This window comes from Arachis ipaensis, chromosome B9 (genome assembly GCF_059453495.1).
Source record: "Arachis ipaensis isolate K30076 ecotype BB chromosome B9, ASM5945349v1, whole genome shotgun sequence".
NCBI classification, from domain to species: Eukaryota; Viridiplantae; Streptophyta; class Magnoliopsida; order Fabales; family Fabaceae; genus Arachis; species Arachis ipaensis.
In genome coordinates, this window is record NC_142444.1 from 120209061 (window position 1) to 120218339 (window position 9279).

A 9279-nucleotide genomic window follows, 5' to 3' on the forward strand; every position below is an offset into this window, starting at 1 on the left:
TAGTTGGTGGTGATAATTTTTCAATTACCTCCACCTTTGCTCTGTTAACCTCAATCCCCTTACTTGAAATCCGATGTCCAAGAACAATGCCTTCTGTGACTATAAAATGGCATTTTTCCCAGTTCAAAACAAGGTTTGATTCTTGAAACCGTTTCAAGACAAGAGATAAGTGCTTAAGGCAAGATTCAAAAGAATTACCAAAAACAGAAAAGTCATCCATAAATACCTCAATGAACTTTTCAACCATGTCAGAAAAAATTGAAAGCATACACCTCTGAAAAGTTGCTGGAGCATTACAAAGTCCAAATGGCATTCTCCTGTAGGCAAATACTCCAAAGGGGCATGTGAATGCTGTCTTCTCTTGATCTTGAGGGTCCACTGCAATCTGATTATATCCAGAATATCCATCTAGAAAATAATAAAAGGCATGACCAGCTAACCTCTTAAGCATCTGATTAATGAAAGGCAAGGGGAAATGATCCTTCCTTGTAGCAGTGTTGAGCCTCCTATAGTCTATGCACATTCTCCATCCTATGACTGTTCTTGTAGGAATAAGCTCATTCTTTTCATTCTTGATCATTGTCATCCCTTCTTTCTTGGAAACTACCTGCACAGGACTTACCCAAGGACTGTCAGAAATAGGGTAAATAATACCTGCTTCCCCTAATTTCATTACCTCTTTTTGGACCACCTCTTTCATGGTTGGATTGAGTCTCCTTTGTGGTTGCACAACTAGTTTAGCATCATCTTCAAGAAGGATCTTGTGCATACACTTGGTTGGACTAATCCCTTTCAAGTTACTAATGGTCCACCCAAAAGCTATTTTATGGCTCCTGAGCACTGAAATAAGCTCCTCTTCTTCTTCAGGCTTCAGGGAAGAGCTAATTATCACTGGATAGGAATCATTTTCACCCAAGAACACATATTTCAGAGAAGGAGGTAAAGGTTTGAGCTCAAGCTTGGGTCTTCCTCCTCTGCTTTAGGCGTGTGAACCACAACCTTTTGGGGTGGTGAATCATCAACTTCCATTAATTCATACTCAGAAATAGGATCCAGGATGTCATCAAGTACCTCAGCTTTCAGTACCTCTTGAACAAGTGGTTTAATAGCATCTATTTTCATACACCCTTCAGAATTATTAGGGTGCTTGAGAGCTTCAAAAACATTAAGTACCACCTGTTCTTCATTGACCCTTAGGGTTAATTCACCCTTTTGTACATCAATCAGAGCTCTATCTGTAGCTAAAAAGGGTCTACCAAGTATAATAGAGGAATTTACCTCCTCTTCCATGTCTAATATAACAAAGTCAACAGGGAAAATAAATGGTCTCACTTTAACAAGTAAATCCTCAACAACACCCACATGTAATTTAATAGAAAGATCAGCGAGTTGAAGAGAGATACGAGTGGGTTTCACCTCCTCAATTTGAAGCTTTTTCATCACTGAAAGTGGCATTAGATTGATGCTAGCTCCAAGATCACATAAAGCTCTCTGAATGGTGACATCTCCAATGGTGCAAGGAATGACAAAGCTCCCTGGGTCTGGCATCTTCTCAGCGAGGTTGTGTTGAATAATGGCACTACATTCCTTGGTTAACACCACTGTCTCTTGTTCCTTTCAATTCCTCTTGTGGGTCAACAACTCTTTTATAAATTTAGCATAGAGAGGCATTTGCTCAAGGGCCTCTGCAAAAGGAATGTTGATCTGTAGCTTCTTGAAGACATCTAAAAATTTAGAGAATTGCTTTTCTTTGGACGCTTTCTGAAGCCTCTGAGGATATGGAATTTTTGGCTTGTATTCAGGAGCCTTTGGTAAGGTGGGATAAGTGTCAAGAGAGTCAGGGAACGGGTTGTCTGCAGGTTTTGGAGGGGCGTGCTCCACTTCTCCCTTCTTCTCCTCTGGAGCTTCCTTTTCAACTGGCTCTTCATTGGCCTTGGTCTCAGAGCCAGCTACTTTACCACTTCTCAATTGAATAACCTTGCAATATTCTCTTGGGTTCACCACTGTATCACCTGGAAATGTACTTGCAGACCTCTCAGGTATTTGCTTGCTCAGTTGGCCCATTTGTACCTCTAAATTTCTAATGGAAGCTCTGGTCTCTTGCATAAAATTCCTCATCAGCTCCCAATTAGATTCTTCTTGGGATTTAGAGTTTGCCTGCTGAGGTGGTTGTTGCTACTAAGACTGAAATTGGTGGTTATTGTAATTGTTCTGTTAGAAGCCGCCCTGAGAATTATTGTTGAAGTTCTGAGGTCTCTGAGGTTGGTCCCTCCATCCAAAATTTGGGTGATTTCTCCACCCCTGGTTGTATGTCTTAGAATATGGATCATTATTGGGATTCCTAGGACCACTCCCCATGTAATTGACCTGTTCAGAAGAGGATTGAGCATGATTATAATTATCATTTTTCACAAAGTTACCTGCCATGTCATAGGAGGCCTCTTGAGGTGGATTTTGGGTGTTGATAGCCGAGACTTGCATGCCACCCATCTGCTGAGTAAGTAGATTTATTTGCTGAGACATAAGCTTGTTCTGAGCAAGAAGAGCATTAAGAGCTTTTACTTCCATAACACCCTTCTTCTGAGGAGCCTCAGAGTTCACAGGATTCCTGTTAGATGAATATAAATATTGGTTGCTAGCAACCAGTTCAATAAGCTCAATAGTCTCCTCTGATGTCTTCTTCTTGTGCAATGAACTGCCTGCAGAAGTATCTAAGCTCATCTTGGACATCTCACGCAAGCCTTCATAAAAGATATCTAGTTGGGTCCATTTGGAGAACATGTCCGGAGGGCATTGCCTAGTCAGTAGCTTGTATCTCTCCCGAGCTTCATAAAGAGTTTTACCCTCCTTTTGCCTGAAAGTCTGGACCTTTAACCTAAGCTTAGTCAGCTTCTTTGGTGGGAAAAAATTAGTAAGAAACTCAGTGACAACCTTATCCCCAGTATTCAAACTCCCCTTTGGTTGGGAATCTAGCCATAGCTTTGCTTTATCCCCAGAGCAAACAGAAAGAGCATGAGTTTGTACACTTCTGGGTTCACTCCATTTGTCTTCACAGTATCACATATCTGCAGAAAATCAGAGATAAATTGATTTGGGTCTTCGTGGGGAAGACCATGATACTAGCAGTTTTGTTGCACCAAGGTGACCAATTGTGGCTTCAACTCAAAGTTGTTCGCAGCTATAGGAGGCACCACAATGCTTTTTCCATAAAGATCTGCAGTAGGAGTAGAGTAAGAGCCAAGTACTCTCCTTTGTTGTTCATCCCCATTTGGATTTGCCACATTGGCATTAATAGCATTATTAGGATCCATAGTGGATTCTGCAGCCTTGTAAAGTCTTGCTTGTTGTAAACGTCGCCTACAAGTCCTTTCAGGTTCAGGATCAAAGTCTAACAGAGGTTCTTTGTCCCAATTCCTGCTCATAAACAGACAAAAGACAAGAAAAGATGGGACTCTCTACGTCAGAGTGCAGAGAAGCCCCTGTGAGGTAACCTGTTTAAAGAAATAAAATAAAAATGCTAAATAAATAAATAAAAAAAAATTTCGAAAATAATAACTGAAAAAAATTTCGAAAATTAACAGGAAAAATAAACAGGAGAATTAAAATAAATTTAACAAGGTAACACCAAACTTAATTTTAGAAATTAAAGAAAAATATTAATACTATTATTAAAGAAAAATTCAAAAATAATAAGGCAAAATTTAAATAAAATTAAAACTAAAACGCCTAATCTAAGCAATCAAACAACTGATAGTTGTTAATCACAATCAACCCCCGGCAACGGCGCCAAAAACTTGGGTGTGGATTTTACAACCACAAACTAACCGGCAAGTGCACCGGGTGGTACCAAGTAATACCTCAGGTGAGTGAGGGTCGATCCCACGAGGATTGGTGGACTAAGCAACAATGGTTAATTGATTTACTTAGTTAGGCAAACAGAGAATAGTGTTTAAGAGTTCAAAGACATTAAACAATAGCAAGAATATTAAAGAAAGGCAAGTAAATAAGTTGGGAATAAAGTATTGAGAAAGCAGTTAAGGCTTCAGAATTATCTATTTTCTGGATTGACTTTTCTTATTAATTTATTTTAATGATGCAAGATTTAATTTATGGCAACTATATGTGACTAGACCCTAATTCCTTAGACCTTTCTAGTCTCCTCTAAAATTCATCAATAGCCAATTCCTTGGTCAATTAATTCCAATTAGGGGATGAAGTTCAATTCTAGTTATATGCAACAAAAATCCTAATTACCCAAATATAAGAGGATTATATGTCACGTATGCCGTTAAATCCAGATAATTAAAATTTAGGAGAATATGTTTTCAAGCTGTTGTTCAAGTAAAGAGCTTTTCCAAGTTATACAAGAACTCAATTAGAAAGAGGGTCATACTTCCGTTCTACCCAAATTCATAAAATAAAGAACGAAAACAATTCTTGAAATATAAATCAAGTCATGAGTTAAAATAGAAAAATAATAAAATCAATCCATACAATAGACAGAGCTCCTAACCTTAACAGTGGAGGTTTAGTTGCTCATGGTTCAGAGAGAAAAATAAGGATTCTGATAAAATGTAATTTGGTAGTCTGGAATGGAATAATCCCCTCGTGGAATAATTCCAATCCCCTTTTATATCTAATCCTAATTAATTTAAAATCTATCTTCTAAAAATAAAATAATATCTTTTCCTATTTTCAAATAAAAATTAAAGTTTAAATTAGAATTAATTAAAGCAATCAGCATGTCTTCAATTGATGGATAGGGACCACTTGCTTCGTCCATTCTGCAGCTTCTAATCTGTGTTTTCTGGGCTGAAAACTGGGTTAATAACAGCCTAGAAATCACCCCCAGTGTTTTTTGCGTTTTTCTGCATGTCACGCTATGCGTCAGTCATGCGTACGCGTTGATGAGCGGATAATTTATACGCTTTTTGGCATTGTTTTTAGTATGTTTTTAGTAGAATTTGGTTACTTTTAGGGATGTTTTCATTAGTTTTTATGTTAAATTCACATTTCTGGACTTTACTATGAGTTTGTGTGCTTTTCTGTGATTTCAGGTATTTTTTGGCTGAAATTGAGGGACTTGAGCAAAAATCAGATTCAGAGGTGGAAGAAGGACTGCTGATGCTGTTGGATTCTGACCTCCCTGCACTCAAAATAGATTTTCTGGAGCTACAAAACTCAAAATGGCGCGCTTCCAATTGCGTTGGAAAGTAGAAATCCAGGGCTTTCCAGAAATATATAATAGTCCATACTTTGCTCAAGTTTAGACGACGCAAACTGGCGTACAATGCCAGCTCTCTACCCAATTCTGGCATCCATCGCCAGAAACAAGTTGCAAAGTGGAGTTCAACGCGCAAAATGGCACAAAAGCTGGCGTTCAACTCCACGAATGACCTCTCCACGTGTAGACTTCAAGCTCAGCCCAAGCACACACCAAGTGGGCCCCGGAAGTGGATTTATGCATCAATTACTTACTTCTGTAAACCCTAGTAGCTAGTTTATTATAAATAGGACTTTTTATTAACATCTTTGAACATCTTTGAATATCTTTGAACATCTTTTGATCATCTTTGGATCATCTTTGGACGCCTAGTTCTTAGATCAGAGAGGCTGGCCATTCGGCCATCCCTGCACCTTTCACTTATGTATTTTCAAACGGTAGAGTTTCTACACTCCATAGATTAAGGTGTGGAGCTCTGCTGTTCCTCAAAGATTAATGCAAAGTACTACTGTTTCTCTATTCAGTTCATCTTATTTCGCTTCTAAGATATTCATTTGCACTTCAACCTGAATGTGATGAACGTGACAATCATCATCATTCCCTATGAACGCGTGCCTGACAACCACTTCCGTTCTACCTTAGATTGAATGAGTATCTCTTAGATCTCTTAATCAGAATCTTCGTGGCATAAGCTACATTGATGGCGGCATTCATGAGAGTCCGGAAAGTCTAAACCTTGTCTGTGGTATTCCGAGTAGGACTCTGGGATTGAGTGACTGTGACGAACTTCAAACTCGCGAGTGCTGAGCGTAGTGACAGACACAAAAGGATAGTAAATCCTATTCCAGTATGATCGATAACCTCCAGATGATTAGCCATGCAGTGACAGCGCATCGGACCATTTTCACATAGAGGAATAGGACGCAGCCATCGACAAGGGTGATGCCTCCAGACGATTAGCCGTGCTGTGACAGAGCATTTGGACCATTTTCCAGAGAGGATTAAAAGTAGCCATTGACAACGGTGATGTCCTTACAAAAAGCCAGCCATGGAAAGGAGTAAGATTGATTGGATGAAGACAGCAGGAAAGCAGAGGTTCAGAGGAACGAATGCATCTCTATACGCTTATCTGAAATTCTAACCAATGAATTACATAAGTATTTCTATCCTTCTTTTATTATTTAATTTTCGAAAACTCCATAATTATTTTATATCCGCCTGACTGAGATTTACAAGGTGACCATAGGTTGCTTCATACCAACAATCTCCGTGGGATCGACCCTTACTCACGTAAGGTTTATTACTTGGACGACCCAGTGCACTTGCTGGTTAGTTGTATCGAAGTTGTGACAAATTATGAATTGAGATTAGAGCACCAAGTTTTTGGAGCCATTACCAGAGATCACAATTTCGTGCACCAAGTTTTTGGCGCCGTTGCCGGGGATTGTTCGAGTTTGGACAACTGACGGTTTATCTTGTTGCTCAGATTAGGCAATTTTCTTTTTTGTTTTATTTTCAAAAAAAGTTTTCAAAAATCTTTCAAAAAAATTTCTCCTTTGTTTTCGAAAAAATTAAAAAAAAAAAAGAAAAAAAATGTTTTAAAAAATATAATTTTCTTCAGAATTTTTAAGAATGAATTCTAGTGTTTCATGAAGCATGTTGAAGTCTGGCTGGCTGTAAAGCCATGTCCAATTCTTCCGGATAGGGTATGTCAGGCGTGTCATGTCTGAGTTACATACTAAAGCTTGGCTGGCTATTAAGCCATGCCTGACCCTTTGATTGGAGCTTTAGACTAAAGAGCATAAGATTCCTGGAATTCATATTAAAAATTTTGGAATCCTTATTTTTCTATTTCAAAATGATTTTCGAAAAAATTAAAAAAATAAAATAAAATAAAAAATACAAAAAAAATCATAAAATCATAAAAATAAAAAATATTTTGTGTTTCTTGTTTGAGTCTTGAGTCAGATTTTAAGTTTGGTGTCAATTGCATATTCATCTTGCATTTTTCGAAAAAAATTCATGCATTTATAGTGTTCTTCATTATCTTCAAGTTGTCCTTGATAAGTCTTCTTGTTTGATCTTGATGTTTTCTTGTTTTGTGTTGTATGGTGTTTTTCATGTGCATTTTTGCATCCATAGAGTCTAAACATGAAAGATTTCTAAGTTTGGTGTCTTGCATGTTTTCTTTGCATATAAAATTTTTTTCAAAAATAAGTCTTGATGTTCATCTTGACATTCAAAGTGTTCTTGGTGTTCATCTTGACATTCATAGCATTCTTGCATGCATTCATTGTTTTGATCTAAAAATCTTCATGCATTGCATCATTTTCATGTTTTTCTCTCTCATCATTAAAAATTCAAAAATCAAAAAAATATCTTCCGCTTTTCTCTCTCAAAATTTCGAAAATTAGATTTGACTTTTTCAAAAATTTTTAAAATCTAGTTGTTTTTATGAGTCAAATCAAATTTTCAATTTAAAAATCTTATCTTTTTCAAAATCTTTTTCAAAAATCACATCTTTTTCATTTTTTTTATTTATTTTCGAAAATTTTAAAAATATTTTTCAAAAATATTTTTCTTATCTTTATCTCCTAATTTTCGAAAATAACAATAACAATTAATGTTTTGATTCAAAAATTTCAAGTTTGTTACTTACTTGTTAAGAAAGATTCAAACTTTAAGTTCTAGAATCATATCTTATGATTTCTTGTGAATCAAGTCATTAATTGTGATTTTAAAAATCAAATCTTTTTTAAAACTAATTTCAATCATATCTTTTCAAAAATATCTTCTTATCTTATCTTTTTCAAAAATTTGATTTCAAAATACCTTTTCTAACTTCCTAACTTCTTATCTTTTCAAAATTTGTTTCAACTAACTAACTAACTTTTTGTTTGTTTCTTATCTTTTTCAAAACTACCTAACTAACTCTCTCTCTCTAATTTTCAAAAATATCTTCCCTCTTTTTCAAAAATTCTTTTTAATTAACTAATTATTTTAATTTTTTATTTTAATTTTCGAAAATTACTAACCTTTTTCAAAAACTATTTTCGAAAATCACTAACCCTTTTTCAAAAATAATTTTCGAAAATCCTTCTCCCTCATCTCCTTCTAATTATTTATTCATCTACTAACAATAAGGAACCTCTTTACTGTGACATAGAGGATTCCTCTTATTTTCTTGTTCTCTTCTCTTTCTTATGAGCAGGAACAAGGAAAAAGGCATTCTTGTTGAAGCTGATCCAGAACCTGAAAGGACTCTGAAGAGGAAACTAAGAGAAGCTAAATTACAACAATCCAGAGACAACCTTATTGAAAATTTCGAACAAGTAAAGGAGATGGCAGCCGAACCCAACAACAATAATGCAAGGAGAATGCTTGGTGACTTTACTGCACCAAATTCCAATTTACATGGAAGAAGCATCTCCATTCCTGCCATTGGAGCAAACAACTTTGAGCTGAAACCTCAATTAGTTTCTCTGATGCAGCAGAACTGCAAGTTTCATGGACTTCCATCTGAAGATCCTTTTCAGTTCTTAACTGAATTCTTGCAGATATGTGATACTGTTAAGACTAATGGAGTAGATCCTGAAGTCTACAGGCTCATGCTTTTCCCTTTTGCTGTAAGAGACAGAGCTAGAGTGTGGTTGGACTCTCAACCCAAAGATAGCCTGAACTCTTGGGACAAGCTGGTCACGGCTTTCTTAGCCAAGTTCTTTCCTCCTCAAAAGCTGAGCAAGCTTAGAGTGGATGTTCAAACCTTCAGACAGAAAGAAGGTGAATCCCTCTATGAAGCTTGGGAAAGATACAAGCAGCTGACCAAAAAGTGTCCTTCTGACATGCTTTCAGAATGGACCATCCTGGATATATTCTAAGATGGTTTATCTAAGCTATCAAAGATGTCATTGGATACTTCTGCAGGTGGATCCATTCACCTAAAGAAAACGCCTGCAGAAGCTCAAGAACTCATTGACATGGTTGCTAATAACCAGTTTATGTACACTTCTGAGAGGAATCCTGTGAGTAATTGGACGCCTATGAAGAAAGGAGTT

General features: G+C 36.7%; 1 non-coding gene across 1 annotated transcript; it reads right to left on the reverse strand.

The window, feature by feature from the left end:
• Nucleotides 1–8964: 8964 nt before the first annotated feature.
• On the reverse strand, nucleotides 8965–9072 carry LOC148546120 (small nucleolar RNA R71). The gene has a single exon (XR_015901452.1). It is a non-coding gene; the product is annotated as a small nucleolar RNA R71 (small nucleolar RNA).
• Nucleotides 9073–9279: the final 207 nt, after the last annotated feature.